The sequence below is a fragment of the Danio rerio genome, chromosome 19 (genome assembly GCF_049306965.1).
Source record: "Danio rerio strain Tuebingen ecotype United States chromosome 19, GRCz12tu, whole genome shotgun sequence".
NCBI classification, from domain to species: Eukaryota; Metazoa; Chordata; class Actinopteri; order Cypriniformes; family Danionidae; genus Danio; species Danio rerio.
Window position 1 is genome coordinate 30802756 of NC_133194.1, and position 26989 is coordinate 30829744.

At 36.9% G+C, this 26989-nt stretch overlaps 1 long non-coding RNA gene across 4 annotated transcripts in view; it reads left to right on the forward strand.

Moving 5' to 3' along the window:
* LOC141379115 (uncharacterized) overlaps window positions 1-26989 on the forward strand; it is a 53326-nt gene that overhangs the window by 24032 nt on the left and 2305 nt on the right. The window contains exons 1-5 of one of the 4 annotated variants that reach the window (XR_012395106.1): window positions 560-618; window positions 1325-1380; window positions 2177-2254; window positions 4419-5027; window positions 25721-25755. This is a non-coding gene — a long non-coding RNA (uncharacterized lncRNA). Of the gene's footprint in view, window positions 1-543; window positions 619-1324; window positions 1381-1992; window positions 2047-2176; window positions 2255-4418; window positions 5028-25720; window positions 25756-26989 lie in introns of those variants that run through there. The other 3 variants (XR_012395105.1, XR_012395107.1, XR_012395108.1) reach the window with 3 other exon arrangements.

Below are 26989 nucleotides of genomic sequence, written 5' to 3' on the forward strand. Positions count from 1 at the left end.
TGCAATAAAAACAAATGCCTATGAAGATTTTCAGTCATTTAATAAACATTAAGGTCAAAGGTCAGAAAGGCCAAATGGATCAGACAGATATCTGTATACCAATATACTTTACAAACGCAGTCAGTATTGTAAATACTTCAGTACCAGAAAAGATGGGTGTCTGCAGTGCTTTATGTTTGTTTTACACTTGTGTTTTCATCAAAAATAAGTAGACAGAGTGATCGAGCAAGCGAGAGAGAGAGAGAGAGATAGAGAGAGAGAGAGAGAGAGAGAATGAGTGTGCAGGACAATATAATTCAAGCTTATTGCCAAGATAATATTATTTATATTCACTAATCCCTCACTATTCTTGTCACCTGTAGTTACATAAGGATATTGTTTTCGCTCATTCTCTCTCCATTTCCAGACACAGTGGCCTACATTTCACACTTAGAGATATGTGTCATTGAGACAGATATTACTTGAGCAAGTGAGCTAAGTGAACATCCCAAAATGCCTGAACGCTAGATGGTGCTATAATCCCAGACAGCTCAGCAGAAAGCCGCTTTGGCTTTGTTTTGTCCACAAGACTAGCACTTCATCATCTAGAAGCATGACGTTATGTTTGTACAACTGCAGGTAAGTTTTGACCGGAATGTACAGTATGTACAAATGCTGTTTGTTGTATTTGCTACTGAACTCTTTCTAAACGTGAGTTGACTATCCACCTTTTCCATCAGACTGCTGTTTTTATAATTATGGGTTGCAGTTATGGTTTTCAATTTAAAATAATTGAAACTAAACATTTAATATAATAATGAACGATATGGTGGCTAGGTGGATCAGTGGTTAACACAGCTAGAAGGTCGGTAGTTTGAGCCCCGACTGGGTCAGTTGCCGTTTTTGTGTGGAGTCTGCATGTTCTCCCTCTGCTGGTGTGGGTTTCCTCCAGGTGCTCCGGTTTTCCCCCAGAGTCCAAAGACATGTCCTATAGATGAATTGAATAAGCTGTAGTGTATGTGTGTGAATGTAAGAGTGTATGGGTGTTTCCTATATGGGTTGCAGCTGGAATGGTATCCGCTGTGATTTGCTGGATAGGTTGGCAGTTCATTACACTGTGGTGACGCCTGATAAAGAAAGGGACTAAGCTGAAGGAAAATAAATAAATGAAGGTTGTGCTACAGATAATTCATAAAACTGAGTAAGATTTTCTGTATGTTTGGCTTTTTTCTCCTTAATTTTATTATTCATCATGAGAATAACATTATGATTGGTATTTTAACTTGAAATTAGTATCAGAAACACCAAAGCTCTCTTTTTTGTTTGCTGTGTTTAATTCCTCCAGATTTGTTCCTTATTGCTGGGGCCAGATGGAATCTGCAGACATTTTGGAAAATTTTGGTAAAAATTTGCGGATTTATGCAGAATTATTAAGGAGTATCATAACTAAAACCTTAATATGTGAAATACACAGTAATACATTTTTAACTTGTATTTAATGTTTACAATGCAAATCCAATTAGATTTATTTTATTTGGTAAACAAAGCAAGTCTTTCATATAATATATCTACTAAAAGACAGAAAATATTACTTTACAAATTGTAGTGTAAAAAAATCATATGAATATTTTCATATTAGTCAATAATATTACTGAAATTAACAAAAAATGAATAAATATGAATTTACACACATTTACTCAAGTAAATAAACAGAATCAATGATGTGCTAAAAATCAGCAGAATTCTGCATGCGCAGATTCCGTGTTGGCTTACTCATTGCCTTCCCTACCTTATAGTAAATACCGTAAATATTCAATGCACATCAGTAATATTGTTGTGGGAAAACTTTCAGTGTTTTTTTATTATTTATGCTCTGCTGAAAGTCATTTGTTAAATCTAATAAAAGGATAGTTCATCAAAAATGAAAATTTCCCTACCGTTAACTTACGTTTAAGTGATTCTAAATGTATGCATTTCTTTCTTCTGTTGAATATAAAACAATACCTTTTGAAGAATGTTGGGAAAAGCAGTCCTTGACATAAACAGCAGGAACCCAAAATACTGTAGGTCAGTGGCCGATGTTTTCCAACATTCTTTGAAATATCTACTTTTGTGTTTAATAGAAGAAATAAAAATGAAACAGGTTTAAAACAAGTGGAGGATGAATAAATAATAACATGATTTTTTTTTTTTTTAGGGTGAACTATCCTTATAAGTTTGCCAATGGACAAACTATGAAGAGAATAATATGCACATCCTGATAATACAGATTAAGGTGAGTTACTAGGTCAAGATTGTTTGCTAGTTCTGGAACATCTTTCCTGTTAGAAAACTATTAAAACCTAATATCTACCCATAAACCTATACTGTAAATTTTTTCCTAAAACCAGACTGAAACTATGTAAACAGCAATGAATTGAAAGCACCAAACCCTGATTATTACCCTAAACTTGAAATGAATTGTCCCTCAATCTTTTATTTAATATCATTGGAATTATTTTCCAGGCGACATGGTGGCTCAGTGGTTAGAATTGTCGCTTCACACCAAGAAGGTCACTGGTTCGAGTCCCAGCTGGGTCAGTTGGCATTTCTGTGTGGAGTTTGCATGTTCTCCCCGTGTGGGTTTCCTTTGGGTACTCCGGTTTCCCCCACAGTTCAAACACATGCGTTATAGGTGAATTGAATAAACTAAATTGACCATGTAGTTTATGTGTGTGAATGAGTGTGTATGCATGTTTCCCGGTACTGGGTTGCAGCTGGAAGGGCATCCACTGCGAAAAACAAATGCTTGATGAGTTGGCGGCTCATTCCGCTGTGGTGAACCCATAATGAATAGGGACTAAGCCAAAGGAAATGGAATTATATTCCCAGATGAACAGAGATGTTAATCCAGGAACATGTTGCGCATGGTAAAATCAGGTTGTGTGTATAATGCCACTCATTGTACCCAGTTTTTTTAAGACACCTCACCAGTAGAGTACAGTTTAATGGAAACTACTCTCACAATTTAGACAAAGCATCATGGGGTGTAGGAAAAAGGTGGATATTTTGCAAATTAACAGTCTAGAGGCGTAAAACCCATCACCAATAAAGGGCACATTTATAGGTTTCAATCCACAGAGGTAAACATGTCATACATGCCTATGAATCCAATGTTGGCACATCCTCTGTTCAGCCGTGCCCGCACCCCCTGCCATCTGTCCCAGTGTCCTCCACACGCCGCCCGCTCTGCACACAGCCGCAGGGCAGGAGCGGGGGGTGCCGGCACACAGCAGCCCCGACATCTGCTGCTTCTGTGGGCCGCGTGCATGCGGAGGCCCCCTGGGTCTCGGGGAGGAGGCCGAGCAGCCACATCGTCCTGCAGGGGAATATTGTTTCTCTGCCACATCACGGTGGCGACTGAGAGCATGACCCGTGTCAGCGATCGCTGCTCACGCTCCTCTGGGTGAAGGGTGGAAGGCGTTTTGTGCCATTTGCCTTGGTCGTTAGCCTGTAAGGTCAATTTGACCTGAATTAATATTAAAATTTGATGGAATGCTAGGCGTGACAGTTGGCATACAGATGCATTGTGCATCTTTAGGCATGCTGTAGTCTACACAGTAAAATTGAAATCAGTTCAAGTTTATTTGTATAAGACCTTTTACAATATGTTTTGTTCTTAAGCAGCTTCACAAAAGGTGAACTTTATTACAATTTAATTAAAATCTGAAAAATATAAAAAATAAGGTGGTGAATAGGCTGGACAGTACAGCTGTCAAGCATATACAGTACATAGTTAATCTACACCAAAAAAAAAAAATTAATTGAATTTACTTTTTTTATTGTAAGTGATTGTAAACAATTCATATGGGCTGAATTTAAACAAAAAAGTTGAACATTACTAAATTAAATGTTTCTTTAAATTCAGCTCATATTAATTGTTTGCAACCCCTTACCTTGAATTGTTTAGTAAATCCAATGAATAACTTTTTTAATAGTTATACATTAAAATTCACTTTTAAGAAGAAACAAACCTATCCTATTTCTTTTTTTTTTTCAAATGAACAAAAAAAAAATTTAAAAAGGCAACATTTTTGCTTAGCTCAGTTCAAGTTTCTATTATGACTAAAGTTTATTGTGTAAAATGAATGAACTGATGATTATGGCATCATATTAAAAGTATAATTATAATATATAGGTATATTACACTCACCGGCCACTTTATTAGGTACAACTGTCCAACTGCTCGTTAACGCTATATTTACCATCAGCCAATCACATGGCAGCAAGTCAATGCATTTAGGCATGTAGACATGGTCAAGACGATCTGTTGCAGTTCAAACTGGACATCAGAATGGGTAAGAAAGGTGTATTAAGTGACTTTGAAAGTAGTGTGGTTGTTGTAGTCATTCGGGCTGGTCTGAGTATTTCAGAAACTGCTGATTTACTGGGATTTACAGAGAACGTTCGGAAAAAGAGAAAATATCCAGTGAGCGGCAGTTCTGTGGAGGCAAATGACTTGTTGATGCCAGAGGTCGGAGGAGAATGGCCAGACTGGTTCCAGCTGATAGAAAGGCAACAGTAACTCAAATAACCACGTGTTACAACCGAGGTGTGCAGAAGAGCATTTCTGAATGCACAACACATCTAACCTTGAGGTGGATGGGCTACAGCAGCAGAATACCACACCAGGTGCCACTCCTGTCACCTAAAAAAAAGAAACTGAGGCTACAATACTTTTAGCAAGATAACGTGCCATGCCATAAAGCTCGAATCATCTCAGAATGGTTTCTTGAACATGACAATGAGTTCACTGTACTCAAATGTCCTCCACAGTCACCAGATTTAAATCCAATAGAGCACCTTGGGGATGTGGTCGAATGGGATCATGGATGTGCAGCCGAGAAATCTGCTGCAACTGTGTGATGCTATCATGTCAATATGGACCAAAATCTCTGAGGAATATTTCCAGTATCTTCATGAATCTATGCCATGAAGCATTAAGGCAGTTCTAAAGGAAAAACAGGGTCCAACCCATTACTAGTAAGGTGTACCTAATAAAGTGGCCGGTGAGTATCTATTTATCTATCTATCTATCTATCTATCTATCTATCTATCTATCTATCTATCTATCTATCTATCTATCTATCTATCTATCTATCTATCTATCTATCTATCTATCCATCCATCCATCCATCCATCCATCCATCCATCCATCCATCCATCCATCCATCCATCCATCCATCCATCCATCCATCCATCCATCCATCCATCCATCCATCCATCCATTCATCCATCCATCCATCCATCCATCCTTCCATCCATCCCCCATATTCAAAATACAGTACAAGCATAAAAATTGTGCTTAGAGCAGTCCAAGTTTCTATTATGGCTGTCTCTATTAAAGTGAAATGTGAAAATGAATAGGAAGTGCCGATTGGCGCATTACATTTAAGGCCAATTCACACCACACTGTCAGAGGGAGGCAAACATGGACTATTACCACATTACAGCATGCCACTTTTCAGACGAGCATGTTTTCCCTGTTGTTTTTAATGGTGTTTTTTTTAAATGGCAGCAGCAAAGGTGGGTAGCTAAACATCTATTTCTGGTCACTGAAAGTTGAAGCACTGCCGACAGCAGAATGGAAATATTTTCATGACTTTCTAACAGTTGTAGATGGAGAATATATCTGTGAAATGTAAGTCATGCACTGAGGAAATCTTCAGCATATTAAACGACATGAGTAGCTGTCAGCAGCAAACTATATATTTAAAGCTCCTATTATAAAATATGACTCAAAGATTCGGACAAACTGTATTATGCAATTTCTGCTCACTCTGTGTTCTCTGTCATTTTTACTGTAGATGTTTTCATATTTGTATATTAATATAAACATGATTGCCTTATTGTTTATATACATATCAAGATAGTATACAAACTTGATAAAATGGCCAGCTGAACTACTAAACAATGAACATGTATAGCCCATGGTGTGAGGATTTCCACTAGATACAAGGCTAACTTTGTAAAAACTGCCTAAAGGCATTTAGAGAAGATTTGTTGTCTAGATGGGAAGATGTTAAAAAATCCTCCTACAGGAGTTATTAAAGTTTGCTTCCATGTGCACATTTTGCTGAAGGAAACAGTGATAAAAGATTATGTTCTGTGTGTGCACTTACTGAATTCCGCTCTCACAGTTTTTGTTATGATAATCAAAATGTAGATATGATGAAAGAAAGGTATTTATTTCACAGTCTGTAGCTTCAGTGGTTATATAATAGAGCTGTTGCAAGAATGCTTATGCATATCATTTTGTTTGTAATGTATATAATATGCATATAATTGATTGCTAGTTTGAATAAAACCCTGTAAGGCTTCTGATGAAGAGAAATATAATATTGAATAATATTTCAATGTCAATTTAAATGAATAAATAAACAAGCAAATAAATAAATAAATAAATAAATAAATAAATAAAGGGATAGAAGGGTGGGTCAGTGGTTAGCACTGTCACCTCACAGCAAGAAGGTCACTGGTTCAAGTCCCAACAGAGCCAGTTGGCATTTCTGTTTGGAGTTTGCATGTTCTCCCTGTGTTCGCATGGGTTTTCTCTAGGTGCTCTGGTTTCCCCCATAGTCCAAATACATGCACGATAGGTAGAACCAGACAGAATCTGCACATTTTTATTTTCTTTTTTGCTATTTCTGTGCAGAAAAAAAAAATAAATCTGTGGATTTATGCAGAATATTTTTGGGTGTATTGTAACTAAAAACGTAATATGTTAATGTTAAATAAAAACTATACATTTAAAATTTTTATTTAATGTTTACAATGCAAATCCTATTAGATCAATTTATTTGTTAAACAAAGCAAGTCTCTCATATAATATATCTACCATAAATCTACTAAAAGACAGAAATTATTACTTTATAAATTGTATTGTACGCAAATCATACAAATGTTTTCATGATACTGAAATTAATAAAAAAAATGAATAAATATACAACCAGTCAAAAGTTTGGGGTCCGTTTTTTTCATGTTTTTTTATTTATTTATTTTTTTAAAAAACTGATTTTGTTCATAATTTATTATCATTTATTAAATGTAAAAAAAAAAATTGTTAAATATTTATTTAAATAACTGCTTTCTTATTGTATATAGTTTCAAATGAAATGATTACTCCAGTCATTATTGCTTTTATTACTATTACATTAATAATAATAATAATAATAATAATAAATAATAATAATATCAGTAATTTCAGTAATAATAATAATAGTAATAATAATAATAATAATAATAATAAAATATTATTATTAATAATAGAGTGATTTCAGGATCATTTGACTGAAAACTGGAGTAATGAAGCTGAAAATTCATCTTTAAAATCACTGTAATAAATGATTACATTTAAATGATAAACTACTTTTTAACAGTTAATTTATAGTGTAATAAAATTTCACAATTTTACAATTTGCACTGTATTTTTGATTTAATAAATGCAGCCTTAGTGAGCAAGAGAAGCTTATTTTTAAACATTTAAAAATCCTACTGACCCTAAACTTTGGACTGGAAGACTAGTGTATATAGTTACACATTTACACACAACTAAATAAATTGACTCAATGATGGGCTGAAAATCTGTGGAAATCTGCGGATCTCTGCACGTGCACATTCAGTGTCGGCCTACCTATAGGTGAATTGAATAAACTGAATTGGCCGTAGCGTATGAGCAGATGTGTGTATATGGCTGTTTCCCAGTACTGGGTTGCGACTGGAAGGGCATCTGCTGTGCAAAACATGCTGGAATAGATGCCGGTTCATTCCGCTGTGGTGGCCTTTGCAATAGAGACTAAGCTAAAGGAAATTGAATGTAGTATGCTCCAAAAACTTGTATAAACAAAGTTTGCTACTGAAATGCCAATGATGCTACAATAACCAATGAAAAGCTTCCATTCAATAGATAATCGTGCAGTCATAAAAACAGCCTTACCAAAGGTAACAAAAAAAAAAATAAAAAATAAATAAAAAATAAAAAAACGCAAAATATGCAAACACATAAAGGTAAAGAATGCAAATATTGCCGCTTAATGGAAAAGTACATTTCTGACCCTGGTGACACAAGTTATTTTTTTCCCACTTTGCCATTTCTTTTCACAACCCACCGTTTGTAATTTTTCATTATGCCTAAGAATGTCTTGCGAGAATTGCTGTTCTTTAGTGGTATGTACAAGAAGCGCTTAAAAAGATGCAGCATTGTGAAAGAATAGCCGTTTGTGATGAGCCTACCTATGAATAATGAATATTAGAAGTACTTTGATACTCTAACACAGTAAAAGGAAAAGAATCAAACTCTCAAGGTCTTGTTTTTCTTCCTCGACACTGTGCTGGAAGCCAGGGCATTGCTCTATCCTCTCTCTCTCTCTCTCTCCATCTCCCTCCCCATGTCTCCCTTTTTCATTTTCCTCCCCAAGAAGCAGGGTGCACGGCATAGCATCCTCTTTTATCTCAGGAGCGATCAATAATGTATGGGACTCCCGGGCTCTCTATGGAGAGAAGCTCCAGCATTGCTGCCGCCCTGCCGTACCACTCGGCACTGACAGCCCCACTCAGCACCCCGTCTGCCAGCCGCAGCCCGGGCCTCCAATTAAACACAGTACTTAGAGAATCCGGCAGTTCGTGTACAAGCCGAGCGAGCCTCGGAAAAAGACCCCCTCCTTCAACCTCTGGAGACCCCCTAACCTACTCGCCCACACCGTATTGATCTTCACGCAGATGTAAAAGACTATTGAGGTCATCATTCATTTTTTATCAGACCCAAGAAAAATGTCAAAACGTGTGGCAAAGAAAAAAACACATTTTCACGGCAGACTTAATGGGCTTGACTGCAACAGTCTGCATGTTGGGATGCTGAGACTTGATGTCAAAGGGCAGGAATTTTAATACACCAAAATCTAGGTTGGGTCGTGTAAGTCAACATTTTGGTTCAATAAAGGCATTGTTCACCCAAGAATTAAAATTTGCTCACCATTTACTTACTCTCAAGCGATTCCAAACCTGTTTGACATTTGTTTTTGATGTTGAGCACAAAATAAGACATTTTGAAGAATGTTCAGGTAGCCACTGACATCCATAGTGGGTAAAAAAAACTATGGAAGTCAAAAGGTGCGTCCCAAATCACTTACTACACCATTTTGTAGTATAATTAGTGTAAGTAGTGCGTTCACACTGAAAACTCTGAAAATAATAAGTGCACTTATGATGATGCTGGATGATGCTCTTATTCAGCTGTTAAAATGAAGTGTGGAATGTTGGACACTTCACACGCTCAACAGCTGCTGCTTTGCTCAAGTAGCGGAAAGGGTGGAGCTTTCGGGCACTGATGTTGGGTGACTTTATTTATTTTGGATTGTGAGAGCAAAATTTCCTTACGAGTAATTATAGCGCCTTCCGATGGTGAATACGGTTGTACTCACAGCAGGTATTATTTGGTGGTTTGGTCATTTATTTCAACTGTTTGAATTTCTGCTTGTAAAATAAATTATTGTTCCATTTGGGTCAACATGCATACATATTCTATGCCGATGAGTGGGTAAGTGCATAAGTACATAGTGTATAAGAGCATTGTCTATAGTGTGCCATTTGGGATGCAGCTAACGGCTACAAGTTTCCAACATTCTTCAAAATATATATTGTTTGTGTTCTACCGAGAAAAGAAACTCAAAACAGGTTGAGTGGATTAAATGAGGTATTTTTTTAAAAATGTATTTAAATTTATTCACTATTGCGTTTGATTGCAGTTCCAAAACTTTTATGTTTATTTCTTTTTTCTGCTGAACCTAAAAGAAGATATTTTTAAGAAAGCTGAAAAAAATGGTAACCTTTGAGTAATTGTAGGTAACACCAACCCAGGCTCATTCTGATTATATACCTCTATATACATTTCTGGAGAGCGCACATAAATCCCAGGAACTATGTTTATTTGCAGTTTATGTTTAGCGAATCCGCCAGAGGCTGATGTAAGATCTCATTTTGAATTATGAAATTTCTCTCATAAGTGCCATTCGCACCTGCTGTTCTTGTATAATTCCACTTGAGGTCTTTGCCAACCGACTGACCAACCAACCGATACCCAGATTTGGCTTTTGTTTTTGTCTTAGCTGTTTTCTAGAACTGTTCTTTGCTAGACTCAAACCTCGTAATCACGGTCAACAACACTCTCTGTCGAAAAATCCTCTGAAGTATGCAGCGAGCCTGTGGACAAACTGGTAACAGCAGGAAAAGCCATCCACACAGAGGTAAGCGGTCAGCTGTTACGTGTAAAAAGAAATGGCGTCATAGGGCCCCATTGCTTTTGTTTTATAGATGAAATGTAGTCATGCGTACTTCTGGCTCCATAATTTGCGACCTCCAGAAATGTAAATAGGGCTATGTTTTCAAAATGACCCCATGTTGGGCAAAACAGATACTATGGAAGTCAATGGCTATTATTGTCTTTTATGTTCAAAAGCAAAACAAAATTAAGACAGGTTGAGTCGAGGCTGAGTAAATAATAGCATTTTTTGGGTGAACTACACCTTTAAACTCAGATATTTTTTAGTTTTTTTTAACAAAATTTTGACTTACAACTCAACTAGTTTGAGCCGAATAATGTTTCCCTTGTACAGCTACTGATAATGATATGAGTTTTTTTTCCATATATTTATTATTTGATGACTTTGCACTATAATTAGAACTTTGAACTTTGAATTTTTTTTAATTTAATGAACTTTGAAACATTTGCATTTATAGTGCTAAATATATTAAAGTTAACATCAATGCAAAATAATTTCCTACACAACTTTAAATGCTTGTGCCCTTACAGTCAGGTCAATTTTATTTGGCTGTTGATGTTTTTAAAGTTTACAAGCTGGAAAAAACATTGCTCCGAAAGTAAATCCAACTTTATATATATATATATATATATATATATATATATATATTTATTTTACATTGTAATTTATTAATTTTCTCGCCACAGCGGAATGAACCACCAACTTATCCAGCATATGTTTTTACGCAGCAGATGCCCTTCTAGTTACAACCCATCACTGGGAAACACCCATACACTCTCATTCACATACCAACACTGAGGACAATTTAGCCTACCCAATTCACCTACATATCACGTCTTTGAATTTGTGGGGTAAATCAAAGCATCCAGAGGAAATCCACTCAAACACGGGGAGAACATGCAAACTCCACACAGAAATGCCAACTGACCCAGCCGAGGCTCGAACTAGCAAACTTCTTGCTGTGAGGCAACAGCGCTACACAATGCGCCACCGTGCCACTGACATTATTATACCACAAATTTACATCATTGTTATTGTTGTAATTGAAGAAAGAAATCTGCTTTTTGTTTACATATAGAATGGCTTTCAAAACTCTTATCATAAACTGTAAAATGTTGCTGCTGAAAGGGCATGTATTCTCAACAAAGTAGTCTGAAGATGACGTGACTGACTCAGGAAAAGTTTCTTTTTTTGCTTCTTAAGCATAGAAATTTGGATATTGATGTGTATTTTAAATGGTAATAATATTAATTAGGGGTGTTTACAAGGCAGAAATTTGACAGCAGTCAGCTGCAGTTCTAACAGTCACTTGCTATTTATAAATGTCACATCTGGAAGAGAGGTTCATGCATTCAAGTAATCAAGTAAACAATTCAAGAGGCCAGCTGTAATTTCACTACATTTTTCAAATATTTTCAGATGATGTGCATAATTAGATTATCAGACGTATTTGTGCAAGCGAATCCCTTTGTAGTGACTGACAACTACTGTGATAGTGGTACCAAACTGCTCTTGTTTCAGATGGCTTTCGTCATTTGGTTTGTTCATGGGCAGCTTTTTGGTCCAGACAGAACCACATGTGAGGCGATGACACATTTGGGTTTCTTCTGCGTTAGTTGTTTGCCGATGGCTTGGTGTTTTCTATAAAAAATATTGAACATTTTTTTTTAAACATTTAGTGTAATGTACGTACATAAGTCAGCAGAATATATAACAATCTTACATGTTGTGCCATTAGCTGGTTTAAGTTATTCATTCATTCTTTTAAAACATTAAAATGTGTTCATTTATAAGTTTTGCATTTGAATTCAAAATATTGCATATGATGTATTGTGCAAGTACTCTATATAAAAATTTTGTAATAGCGCAATGCAAATCAATGTGACTTGACTTCACAAGAAAGCTGAAAATTGTCAATTCAGCAGATGTACTTTTGAGGATTGTGCTTCAGCAGATGTAGTCGTCAGCAGCTCTACATTGAGCACTGGTCTTGTTGTGGTCACTGCATGAGCTACTGAGAGGAGAGCTGGTAATGACAAACACTGATGCTGCTGAACGCATCAGCCTGTAATAAAACATTCAGAGGGTCCCACTGCGCTGCAGGCCGGCTGACCAGGGCTAATTGGAGGTGCTTATTTAAGGCACTTTCCCAATGATAAATATTTAAATGCGCTTAAACTTCTACCTGATGTGGTCTACATGCCAAGTGCACAGCTGGTCTACATGCCAAGTGATCCCCCCACCCCCGGTAAATTATATAAATGAGCAAAATACAGTAGGCGGCAAATGGCTTTTAATTTTTTTTTTCTGTAAAAATATAGTTGTTAGAAATAAATGGACAATTAGGTAGTTTAGGAAGTGGAGAAATAAATTCAAGAAATATTTTCAAACAATCCCAGAGATGGGTTGCGGCTGGAAGGGCGTCCGCTGCGTAAAAATGTGCTGTATAAGTTGGCAGTTCATTCCACTGTGGTGAATAATAAAGGGACTAAGCTGAAAATAACATGAATGAATGAATTTTCAAACAGTTCAGTGGTAAATAAACAAATAGTGAATAATAAGTTATAAAATAATGAATGAAATAATTAAAGCCACATTATTATTATTTTTTGTGATGACCACAATTTGCAAATTAACATTAAGAAACCGGAGGAGGTCATCATAAACCCCAGTTCAGTGAGCGATTAGAGCTCTGTTGTGGTTTATAATAAAGACATTAAGCAGGTTAATTCATATAAATATTTAGGGGTGAATATTGATTGTGAACTTAATTGGCACTCTCAGGTGTCAAGTCTTTGTGCAAGAATTCATAAGCGAATTCATTCATTTTACATAGACTAAGATTATTTGGAGTGTGTAGTAGAATAATGCCAACTTTTTCTAAAGCAACAAAAGTCTATTTTAAGATATATGATTATTGTTTAGTTTGGGAATCTGACAGTAAAAGTGAAAACCCAAGTAAATAACCTGATGATGATTTTATGATGGTTTACTAATGATCATATTTGACTGTCATTTTTATATAAATATAAATCATTTTCAAAGTTATAAATCATTTTCACAGTTTTTTCATGGCCTCCAGAAGATTTGAGTGATGAATATATGCATAAACATAGGTCAAAAAAAATAATGGTGTCTAATCATTTAGTTTAGGAACTAATTCTCAATATTGGTTTGCCTATTTTTAAGATATTGACTCAGTAGATATTATGCATGATCTTATTCTAAATCCTACTCATCTAATCCCATACAATACCCATCCAGCCACAGCCATATCACCCTGCAGCCCAAGAACAGTTACTCACTGAAGCTAAGCAGGTCTAAACCTGGTCAGTACCTAGATGGGAGACCAAATGGGAAAACTTGGTTGCTGTTGGAAGTAGTGGTCTGTGTGGGGCCTAATGCCCCAGTAAAGTGAAGGGGACACTATACTGTTAGTAAGCACCATTTTTGGAGGTCCTGACTCTCTCTGTGGTCATTTAAAATCTCATGGCACCCAATCATCCCATCCATTGAATTGGCTCTATCACTCTCTCCACTCCACCAATATTTGGTGTGTGGTGAGCGCACTGGTGTCGTTGTCCTGTGGCTGCTGTTGCAATATCCAAGTGGATGCTGCACACTGGTGGTGGAGTCGGGGGAACTTCATGATTGTGAAGCTCTTTAAGTGTTTGGCCATACATGATAAATGTGCTATATAAACACTATACTTACTAATTATACCTTATACCTAAATCTACCAATTAATTGAGGCAAAAGTCATATGGTTTACTGCTAGAGAGAATTGTTCATTAAAATAAAGTGTTAGCAAAATAATATAAATAAAATTAATATAATAATATTACAGCTGAACAACAGCGTAAACTGCTATGACAATGTTAATCTCATGTGCTGATCAGGTGCTTTATTCAGTTTTAAATAATTCCATTCTGAATATATTTTACATGACGTTTACAGATAGTTTACCTCAGATCTTGAAAATAAAATGTCTAGCAAGTGAATAAACTGTGACTCAGTGCAAACCATCTACATCAGTCACTCAGAATGTACTTTTAATAATGTTAAAGAGGTTTATTGTGTATTAATTAGATTATAAACTTACCATTACTTACTATTCAGCATATGTTTTACGCAGCGGATGACCTTCCAGCTTTAACTCTTTACTGGGAAACATCCATACACACTCATTCACACACTAACACCACAGATAATTTTTGCCAAACCAATTTACCTATTCCACATGTTTTTAGACTCTCTCCTCTGGAGAACCCAAAGGAAACCTACGCAAACACAGGGAGAACATACAAACTCCACACAGAAATGCCAAATACCGGTCGATACCGGTGCCAAAACAAACAATATAAATATATATTTATAATAAGTTTAAAGTAAACATCAATTCATATTATATATATATTTGAATTGCGTCAATATATTTCTTTTGTTCATTTGTTTGTTAGCGTGAATACAAGATTTGCATTATGCTATTAACATTACATTAGCTTACTACTAACCTATGGATAGGCTGTCATCAATATTCAGGGAACACCTTTTTTCTGGGTTTGGGGCTTGCGACTACTTCTACAGTATATGGACATCTAATGATTTGCTATTATCTGAATAGGACAATAATATGATTCAGGTGTTTACATGAGCTGCTTTTTGAATGTTAAATTCATGATTCCTAGTTACGTTATAGCACATAGATCTATTAATGTCATTGCGTCACCAGCCTATAAATGTATCCTCCGCAGTTTGTGTCTGTAGTCCTTTAAGATAAAATCACTGTTTACGTGGTAGACTCTTGATCAGAATATTGTCTTAATCATATCAAAATCACCAAAGTATTGGTGTCCATGTAAACATACTCACTAAAAGGGCCAGATGACGTCACAAGCTGTCAAAGTTCATTTCTCACCTTTAAGTTGATTCCATAAGCCCCTTACATTTCATAAAATTGATGTGTTTTCCACAAATTCACCAGAGGCAGCTGTGTAGGCTTTTTAAGACCACAAATTTGTCTCACGAGTGCCATTTGTGCCTGCTCTTCTTGTGGAAATCCCCCCGAGGCGCTGTTGACTGACTGACTGACTTGTCTGACCCACCTTTGTCCTTCCCTAAACCCAACCAACAGTGTTTTCAAAAGCAACGATTTACCCGCCGACCCACTTCCCTAAACTCAACCGACAGTTTTAAAAAGCAATACAGAAAAAGAAAAGCCCTTGCCTGATTTTTACTTTTTTGAATGTTTATTTAATTTTTTGGCTTTTATTTTTGTCTTTCCCGCTTTCTGGAACCATTCTTCATCTCATACTCTGTCGTTTTGGGCAACTCCTCTCAACAGCATCATACTGCACTGTAGCGTTCCTTTTAAAGACGAATTGCAACCATACGTACCTCTGGCTACATTATTCACAATCTCCATAATTGTATATAGGAAGGCGTCTTCAGAATGAGCCTGTGTTGCAAAAGTAGATTAAGAAATGGTTAGGTCTGAAAGTTAACATGCCACACTGAGACCTTAAGTGAACAAACTATCTTTCCCACTCCTACTTCATTATCCTTCAGGGATGTCTTACCTTCATGTCTCTGACACTGACCCTCCCAAAGATGACCACATCTGGAGTACACACTACATCTCACTGTTGGCAGAATGATGACAGCGTGTCTAATCTAACCCAGCATGGACGCAAGCAGGACGGGCCTTATCCAACACACAGGCCTTGAGTTTCCAGCCTCTGTGGGAACGATGTGATAAAGGGGCATGATATTCCCTCCAGGAGACGCCACGAGTGAAGGAAAAAAAGAGCGGCAAGGTCTGCGTCAACATTGGCCATTAGCGTCCCACAAATCAGCTGGGTTAACGGGGGGAAATAGCTTTCAGACTCTCCCCTCTGGAGGAGCGACAGAGAAAGGGCTCCGATAGTCTTGCACAGCTAGCCATTCATAGACCCCCAATTTATGGGCAAACCTAGAACAGGGCATCTTTGTGCCGAGACCTTCACTGTACCGAATGCAGCTGCATAAATTGTCCTTTTATTGGGCACCTTGCCTGTTCCTCTCCATAACCTCTGCTAAACTTTTTTCCATTTTTGGACAACACGTAGCGATCAGAGTTTATGGCCCATTTGGACTCTTCTCACCAAAAAACCCAACTGTGAATTTAACTAAACAAAATTTCACTCTAATATTACTGAACGTTTAGTGTACTTAAAATGACATGAAACGATATATTGTCTGAGATAAGGCAATGCTAATAACTCTTCATTTTAAATGTAGGAGAAACCTGAGCTAGATTGTATGGACGTCACATGTTGTGGTGTGGCAAATAGCTACATTAATCAATGATGCGCCGCTGCCTCGTTATTATTCATGAGATGAGAAGACGCTATGCTTAATTATTAATGATACCATGTTGATTTCCTATGACAGACACTTCAAACTGTGAAATCCCGAGAGACACATTCATGGTTTGAAAGCGAGTGCTTTGTAATAAGAATTACAATATAGGATAAATTCTACTCCATATATCCTGAGTGTTCGACACAAACATAAATCATTCACACCAGAAGTCTAACTCGTCTTTACGTCTCCTTAATATAATAGATCAAACTGCTTATATGAACACCTTCAAAAATCATCAAAAGTTATTAAAAATGCAACAGCGAGTACATATATATTTTTGATGCGGAGCTTTGGATTCAATAAGGACCAGATCCAAGTCACTATCTTAACCTTGGGATAAGAGAGTGACAGACTAGAGAGATTCTAAAGAGACAGGCAGACAGGCTTTTGCACTCAAACAACTCCTCTGTATGGGACTAGTTTCTTACATATCTCATCAAAAGCCATTTTAAATCTGTTAAATAACTGAAATCATTCAGTGAAGTAATATGCAACTGTAATGCGATAAGACCTGGAGCAGTTCCTGACAATAATTACACAGTTTAGTATGTGAAAACAAGCGGCATAGTACGTGTGTACATTAATTATTGATTCATCCATTCATTTTCTTTTTGGCTGTGGTGACCACAGCAGAATAAACCACCAACATAGCCAGCACAACTCCACATAGAAACGCCAACTAAGCCGAGGCTCGAACCAGCAACCCAGCGACTTTTTTACTGTGAGGCGACAGCACTACCTACTGCGCCACTGCTTCGCTCTATTATATATATATATATATATATATATATATATATATATATATATATATATATATATATATATATATATATATATATATATATATATATATATATATATATATATACATATATATATATATTAGAAAATACGTTTTAAATCTGAATTTTGATGTAATATGCATTAATATTTTTAATTCTAGATTTTAAATTACTTTCTTTAACATCATAATTATAACTTATGCTTGTAATAATGTAGTAATTATATAAAAAATGTCCTAATTACAGTTTAAGTACGTCAAAATTTTAACTTTAATCCAGATTACAGTTGAGGGCGTGTGTTACTACTGCGCTATGAAGAGTTTTTCAGAGTATTTGCCAAATAAGTACTTTTTTAGGTTATTATCAACTTCCCAGATTTGTGCAACACAATGGACATGAAGGACTATAATATGACAGAGGCTTACTGAGTTACTGGGTAGTTAAACCATGACTTCCTTAGTAATCAGCTAAACTATAAAATGAATACAATGTTTAATGGGGATTCAGTGCAATGTTGACAGAACCGGATTAATATGATCATACTTTATGGTGTGCATTTGTATAATGTAACTTAAAAAGCCAGGTATAATATGCTTATATAATAATCTGTGCTATGAATTGCAGAAGAGTGAATTTGTGGAAAGTTTTGTTGTTTGTAAACCATTGGGTGCGGATTGGATTGGCATAAAACTAAAATTGCTTCCATTTTTCTGATAGCTTTTCTTGTCTATTTTTATGTTTGTCCTAATGAAGTGGTGTTTTGAACAAGACAGGACGGAACTTGATTTTGTCCATTATTGATTAAATATTACATTATATTATTAATTTTAGTAAAGATTACATAAATAAAAAGGCATGTCGATATAAAAATATATTTTAGTACTATTGAGAATTGAATCAAAATGAAGCTTTAATGGAAATATACTGTATAGTTCAGTCCAAAAACTCATTCATCAGTATTTTAAAACATATACTGCATTCTACGTCTCTGCAAGTGAATAGCCAAAAGTCTTTTTGCCAGTTACATTAGCACTTGCAAGATGGGAGCACGCAGTTAACTGCAAAAGATAATTTTTTTTTGTTAATGCAACCCAATTGCCTGAATTACCTTCATACCTTCAGTATTTCATTTAAACTGAAATTAACATTCTTGAGAGTAAAAAGATATGAGTGTGATTCTACTGACAATATGCAAATTGCTGAGCACAGACACAGCCAGATCATTTCCATAATGACTAACGCAATCTACCAAGAGCAGTGCAAATTAAAAAATAATGTAGCCTGGATATTGATATGTTCAGATAATGTATGGCATACCAGAATTATCAGAAATCCACACTTTTAAACAACCCTCTCTACACTCTCAGAAATAAAGGTACGTGAGCTGTCACTGGGGTGGTACCTTTTGAAAAGGTACAAATCTGTACCTAAAAGGTCCATAATAATACCTTAAAGGTGCACATTAGTACCATCAGTTTTGGTGGTCCTCCAGAAACGTGGTTGAGAAACACTTAATGTCCTAAAAAAAGTTAATAGCACAAATACCAGTCAACTGCCTTCTGTAGTAAATAATGCTAGTGATGGTGAAATGAAGCTTTCTGAACCAGTAAACTGTTTGACTCAATTATATCGGAAAAAGGTTTGTTACTCGAAGCGTTCCAAATCAGAGCTCGATTAGGACCTCTCCTAACTACAGTGTGGGAAAGCACTGTATTGTAAAAAATGTCAAATGTTCACAACCGACCAACTCATTCACATAGTAATATTAACAATTTACTCAATTACTGTAGTATTTTACATATAAGGTATGTTACATTACATCAATGATGACTGTTGTAAAATCCAAGGTATTCAAAAATATTTACATTTATCGTATTCTAACCAGTCTTAAACTCACACACTCGTTCCTAGCGGGGATCAAACCAGCAATTCCTGGATAGGAGGCGAATGCTCTAAGTAGGAGGCTATAGGAGTAAGCCTTTTGGCTGCACTCACCTGCTGGCCTCCGTTACACACTATACTACAATATGCACCGGCCTTCTTAAAATTTTTTTTTGTAAAAATACACTTCAGTATGGTTTAAAAGCTTTTTTTACTATTAATTACTATTGTATTTTAGTTAAACCAATTGGTTTAAACCTTTAAATCAAAATTCGAAGCAGTCACCTGGGTATAGGGCAATTACCAACCTACATCACACGGTTTTAACAGCGCATACCAGTTGCAAAAAACTACCAGTTGCAATAGCAAACATGTCGTGTTGTGCGGTAGGATGCCAAATTCAAGAGTGCAAAAATAGAAAACTTAAATTTTACCATACACCACACTGCTTTTAATGCCAACTCCAGAAGCCTTTGGCTAACAGCCATCATAAGAGCCGAATGGAGTGAGGACCTTATTCAAAATGCTGGACTCTGCAATTCTCATTTTATATCTTGCAAGGTTACGATATCTAAATCATATATATATTACTTGTTTTTGATTGCAGAAATTAGTTTAGCAAAAATAGTTAGATATGGTGAATTAAACTGTGGACACGGAATCTAAGAATGAAATGTAAAAATGTACATTCACATAGGTGCAGTTGACTGTAAGAATGCAGTTGTTTTGCTTGGTAATGATTACCCAGGCCTTGTACAGTTCCGTCTTGTTTCCTTGTCTTGGGTTAGGCAGAACCTCGGTTTTTAGCACAAAGTTTACTTTTAGCAAAGTTTTGTATCTGGTAATCATGGAACATTATTTCTTGCACATGACCACACAGAACAACATTGTTGGCATCCTAAGACTTGCAGGCCTTCTCTCTTCTAAAATCACTTGGAGTTTCAATGAGATTGTATATTTGGGGCTGAATGCTTGGCCACTTTGTCTTATCCAATATCTATTGAGAGGGTGCTATCGCAAATGGACCTGTCAGACAAACGCTGCTCGCTTTAACATTAATTTTGCTGAATAACTGTGCTTATCACTGGGTGACAAGCTGTTATAATATGCTGAAATCATTAAGTAAATAATATATATAATATGTAATTAATATAACTTATCTCTACTACAACAACAAACTCTGTACAGCATTGGATGTCATTCCCTCCCTAGCGCTCCTGTTTTTTTCCGCAACCTCGCTGCGCATGCATCCTGAATGTTTACAAACGGGTAATTCGTCTATAGGCAAAAAATAAGCTTTGAATGTCACCGATCACGTGATTATAGCAAAACAAATCAAGCTCCAGTACAGTGCTTCATTGCGAGGTGTATCTTTTTTTTATACATCTTCGAAGCCTTAGTGCAAATCGTCACATCACTAAATAATGCTTCATGATTCATTTTAAACACATGTTTTGGAGTCTAGAAGGAAATATCTCATAACTGCATATGGAATAACGTCAGCCACAAATGTAACTGTACCCACACCATTTCCTTGCTAATTTTGAACTTGTCTAAGCTGTCTGGCCCTTTATCCTTGAGTTTCATCTGCCAACATATAAGGCTTGCTCCAGTTTCTTTCTTGGTGCAAATGAAACATCATGAGCTATACATTCAAGTATATGTCATGGCGACTCATTAAATGTCAGATTTCCCCATATTGGCTTCTTTTTATATCAATCCATATTTCCTGCTGAAAGATGGCCTGTTGAGTTAATTATCTTGCTCCGTTTCCATACATAGAGGCTGAAATGTAGTGATAAGAAGCAGAGTTCTGTGCTTCCATAATGAGCTTTACTATGAGTAATGGACATAGGCTACAGCACTGGGTAATGTCAATGACAAGACTCCACAGCTCTCTTAATTACCTGCACATCCATGCCTGGCGTAACATAGGTCCATCTCCCTACTGAGCCCAAGAATCTGTCAGCGCTCATAAAGGATCTTGACAAAAGTGGTGTTTGAATCAGCCCCCGTGCGGGTGATTCGGCTGGTCATCGCTGTTTCGTTGACCTTTTTACTTTGGCGTCCCTGAGGTGTGCAATTCTCAGAAACTTCATCTGGTACGTGGAGGGAAGAAAAAAGGAGTACGGTGCATCAATGAAACATTACATGAAATACAGAGGAGGCGTCACTCACAGCGGTGTGAATTCACTGCACTTCCTGCACCTGTCTGCATGTAATGAGGAGGTTTTGGGTCTTAATGAAATTTAGCATTGCTCTCGCTGGAATTAAAACAGCTGCTGCAATCTGCAGAGATGGAGGTGGGCTGACAACACCTCCATTGGCGCTAATTAGACCAGCCAAGGAGAGGAAACTCACAGAGCATATATTAGGAAGGACCATTTTGCCAAGAATCGTTCAATATTTCCATACTGGCAGTGCAAAACAATTAGTGATATTCAGCATAAAATGTAACATACGGCGGAAAAGTTTCATGAAGAAATTTGTCACGTTTAGTCGAAGCTGCTTGTTAATGCAGAGTGAGGATTACGCATCCTTTTAATAATACAAATGATGTTCAGATTTTAAAGCGGCGGATTGTCAAAGCGTTTTCCTGCCGTGCGCAAGATGTGGAACATGTCTGGGCAAAGTTCCCGCTCCTTTCTTCTCTGTTTCCCCTATTATCGCTATTGTTTCCTAACGGACAAAAGGAGAAATGTGGGAGAGGGGGAAAGAGAGAGGGAGGAAGATACAGAAAGTGTTTTGATCTCAGTGTCTTTCAGAATTAAAAGACTCAAGCTGAGCGCTGGCACACACAGATGCTCCTCACCTCACAGGACATATAGAGTGACTGCAGTGTTTAGATGATGTTACTCTCAGCCTTTTGTAGTGTTGGTGCAGCTATGCTAAAACTTTTTTCTTGCTTTAACAAAAGCTATACATGTATTGATTTTTTTTTTCTCTCGCTTGTAAGGCTGCTTCAAAGTTGTTTTGTGGTTATGTTACAAAATAAGAGACTCACAAAATGAACACATGCAGTTTCAAAAGTTTACAGTTGTTTTAATTTTTTTCTGCTATTCTCGCCAAGTTTACAGTAAAATACTGTGCGGTCTTACGGAAATGGCTCATTCAAAATAATTACCATTCTGTTTTGTCGTTTCAATTGTAAAACCCTTTTGGATAATTTGAGTTCAAGTTAAAAATAAAGAAAAATTCATATGTCATACAAACATTTAACTCATTGCAGCTCATTCAATTTTTATTTATTTATTTATCTATCCATGGTGCGGCATGGTGGCTCAGTAGTTAGCAATGTCGCCTAACAGCAAGAAGGTCACTGGCTGGGTCATTTTTGTGTGGAGTTTGCATGTTCTCCCAGTGTTCACGTGGATTTCTTCTGGGTTCTCCGGTTCCCCCCACAGTCCAAAGACATGCGGTATAGGTGAATCAAATAAACTAAATTGGCCATTGTGTAAATATGGAAGATCAAATATGGATGTTCCTGTTATGAGATTGGATGCTGACAAGAGAAGTGCAGATCCAAATGCAGGTTTATTGAGAATGGTCAGGCAAGCAATGATCACTATCAGAAGCAAACAAGTGTATGCAGACAAATCCAGAGTCGTAGTCAAAAACACAGGCGATTGGTCAGTATGAGCAGGCAGCAGACAACATAAATAAACAAACAAGGCGAGGGTCAAAAACAGGGCAAAGCAAGTCAAGGAAAATGCGTTGTAATGTTCACAAAATTGTTTACAAGACTTAGCCCGAGGTGTGTGTGCATGCAGCTTAAATAGTCCTTGCTATCAGACTTTGATGATCTTTGCGCAGTGTGTAAAATCACCGGAACTCAGAACAGGTGCGTGTGAGCAGTGCATGACTGGAACTTGCTGGCGGATTTGTAGTCCGTTGCGATCTGCAGTTTCTCAGTACTGGGCTGAAAGAGCATCCACTGTGTAAACATATGCTGGAAAAGTTGCCGGTTCATTCTGCTGTGGCAAAATAAAGGGACTAAGCCAAAGGAAAATTAATATCTGTCTGTCTGCCTGTCTTTCTCTTTCTCTCTCTCTCTCTCTCTCTCTCTCTATCTGTTTAATCATCTGTGGCACGACTTCATTGACACCAAACACCATTGGTTCTTCAGACTCACATGAACAGTCATGATATTATATATGTAAAAAAAAGTTATAAGTGATATTTCATTCATTCATTTTCTTGTCGGCTTAGTCCCTTTATTAATCTGGGGTCGCCACAGTGGAATGAACCGCCAACTTATCCAGCAAGTTTTTTACACAGCGGATGCCCTTCCAGTCGCAACCCATCTTTGGGAAATATAAGGGATATTTAAAAATCTATATTTTGGTCACCATTCACAGTCCTTGTATGGAAAAAAAGCTTGGACATCCTTCTTCATACAGTATCACCATTTGGAAGAAAATGTTTTACAGATTTTAAAACAACACGAGGGTGAGTAAACAAAGACAGAATCTTCTTTCTGCTTGAACTCTCCCTTGAATATGCTATGTAGAGATTCAGAAAACATGGCATGCCTTTCCATATAACATTATCTGAGTCCTAAACCAATAAAAACAAACAGCAATCCAAACATCTCCAGCAAACGTGAACCATTCCCGTGTCTGATTGTCTTATATATACGAGATTAATATTAATGCTTGACTGCTCCATCACAACAACGTCTGAGGCAGAAATTCACTTAGAATAATAAAATCCAGGGATAACTGGTTACAAACTTGGCAGCATGTGCTGGCTTATGTCGACTCCCTGTGCTGAGGTGGCAGTGATTCAGATGTAATGGGTCCTGTGTTTATTTAAATGGTTTTTCCATCACGGGCTGTAAAGTGAAGGAGCAGGACACTGCTGCAGTAAACAGGCTTGCGACTACACTGATTTATAGCCCATTAGGAGCAGAGAGGCACTTTACTGCTCTAAGCTAATCTGGGCTCTACTGGCACTTCTGCTTGTGTGTTTGTGTGTGTGTGTGTGTGTGTGTGTGTGTGTGTGTGTATGTGTGTGTGTGTGTACACGTGTTAGCGCTCAAACGGTTAACATTAGACCAGTCTGAGGTAATGGCCTACCTTTTATCCATGTTAGTTTGTCGCATGTAAACATTCACAGAGAGGTTGAAAGGTTTATGTCCAAATCCTCCTTGAGCAAGCAAATATGCCAACCCAAGGCATTGCAGCCGAGTGCCAAGACAGGTCCAGCTAAAATGATATCACATCCCATTAGCTTTTTAAAAGTAATTTTATTAGTCCAAACAATGTCATTCTATTCTAGTTTATCACTTTTCCCAGCAGAAATAAAACTTGGGGTCATCTAAGGCAGCTTCTGAGAAAAACACCTTGGGAACGCCTTCCCCCAAAAACAGAGTTGTCCACAACACTTAACATTAGGCTTTCATCAGTGACCACTTTGAATCACTTTAATTGCATCCACACACATGCTATGCAAACAAAAATCACTCATCATGCACTGCAATTGTTGTCTGGTGCTGTCATTTTAAAGGTTTTTAAACCAGCAATGGTTCCTCATACTGTACATAAGCGCCACACCGTTACCCAGCACTCACGTTTGGGGATTTACACCTAGCTTAATTTAAATAATAACAGTTCTTGACCCCAGTAAGCTACAAGCAAAAAAATTGTATCATTGGAAAGAAGGCACTTTGGACACTTTTACTGTGGTAAAGTTTTTATGCGCAAAATTATAAAAAAAGTTTTACATTACGAAGCAATGAGAATTATTTTTTTTATATTGTGTTCAAAATTTGTTTTTCCATATACAAACACAGGAAACCATTAATGTAATGTACTAGAAAATATATGCCTTGAAAGCCAAGTGTTTCATGAGTTTATATTTCAAATGTGATGAAGAGAGCATGGAAAATGAGATTTCTGTAAAAAGTTTTCCGAGGCTATATTGGTGTCTTTGCCTCACCGTCAGAGGCATTTTCTCAAAAATGACCATCCCAAACTAAAACAGTAACAGTTGCTGAATAATTTGGTCTACATTCACAGTTATTGTATCTTTGGAAAGAAGACACGTTGGGCTTTATTATCCATCATCTAGAGTTTATAATGCTCAAAATGGAAAAAAAAGGTTATCAATGGTTAGGTAATATAAACAAAAATGACACCGCACTAAACATTTTATTATTTCATAAACAAATATATGAAACTATTTAAAATAAATAATAAATAAATACATATTCCTGGGGCTACACAGAAAAGTAAAAGGTCAAAAGCCACTCATCCCCCGAGTATATGTTTTGATGCCAATATCATGCAAAATGAATTTTCTGTAATTATTTTTCTGAGACAATGTCTTGAGATTTTTCTTCCTCTTCTTGTTCAGAGAGAAGCAGTCTGATGACCACACGTACACTGAAGGTAACAACTGTTTTAGTCTTTCCACATGCCACTTATTTTTTAATTGTAAAATAATAGACAGAAACATATAGTATGAATGATTTATTTGAGCACAAGAAGTATATTGTATGAAATGAGTCTAGTGCATATGCAATAAAAAAGTCTTAAAAGAGTTGTTGATGTTTTGCCCACTCACTGGCAGAAAGTGCTAAACATCCTTGAAATCCACTCCACAGCAGAGATTCAGCTTCATGACAGTTTATTTTTTTGTGCAAGACAAAACAAAAATACAGAATTAGGACTCCATTGTAAATAACTCTAGATATTTCTAAACAATTTTAGTTTTTCCCCCATTGGGTGGCTGTTTAAAGGGGCAAGTCTTTGGAGAGTGTGGTCAAACCTCTCACAATAGCCCCTGTACCACATCCTCTCCCTTGAGGCAAGGGGGGGGGGGGGGGGGGGGGGTGATTAACATTTCCATCTAAAAGGCATATCCATCCAGATAACCTTTTCATATAGGATCAACATGATGGTAAAGTGGCCATAAGTCACGCCGCTTATCACAGGTTTAAAAGAGCAGCAATGTCATTGGAGAGGCCTATCATAATCGCTCTGGACTAAATAATTCATCATGGGTTATGCTGGGGTTAAGTGGAAATCACCCAGAGGGTAAGAGGTTCCACTTTTCACATAATGTGTGCATTGTGTACATGACATAAACATATATTCCTGTGTTAAAGTGCTTCGCTGGAGGTTATATGCTTTACCTGGACTTGATATGGCTTTATGTTTTGATATCGAAGCTGTGGCTAGTGCCCTTGAAAAGACCATTTAACAGACACAGAGAGTAGTCAACAAGACTGAATAGGATTAATATAAAGTAATAATTGATATTATCCATTTACTAATAAGTCATTCATGACACCTCAATGAATGATTTTAGAATAGTAATGCATATTACATCGTTAATGTATTTAACGGTTCTTGATGGACCTGAAGTACTGCTGCAGAGATGTGCAACTGCTAATTTGCTGTATGCTTAAACATATCTTACAGAAGATTTAGGACAGGGGGATCTGTGGAGGTGGAGGGTTTCAGAGGAACAGCTTACCTTGAACATCAGTTTTCTCCAGTGTAATAGAGGCCAGCAGAGCTGGAGGTGTGTGAGTCAACCTCACTTACGTGGTCTCAAGAGGTCATCTATCGACTGGGCATCCTTGTTAGCAGATCCGCATTCCATATTGGAAATGCCTGA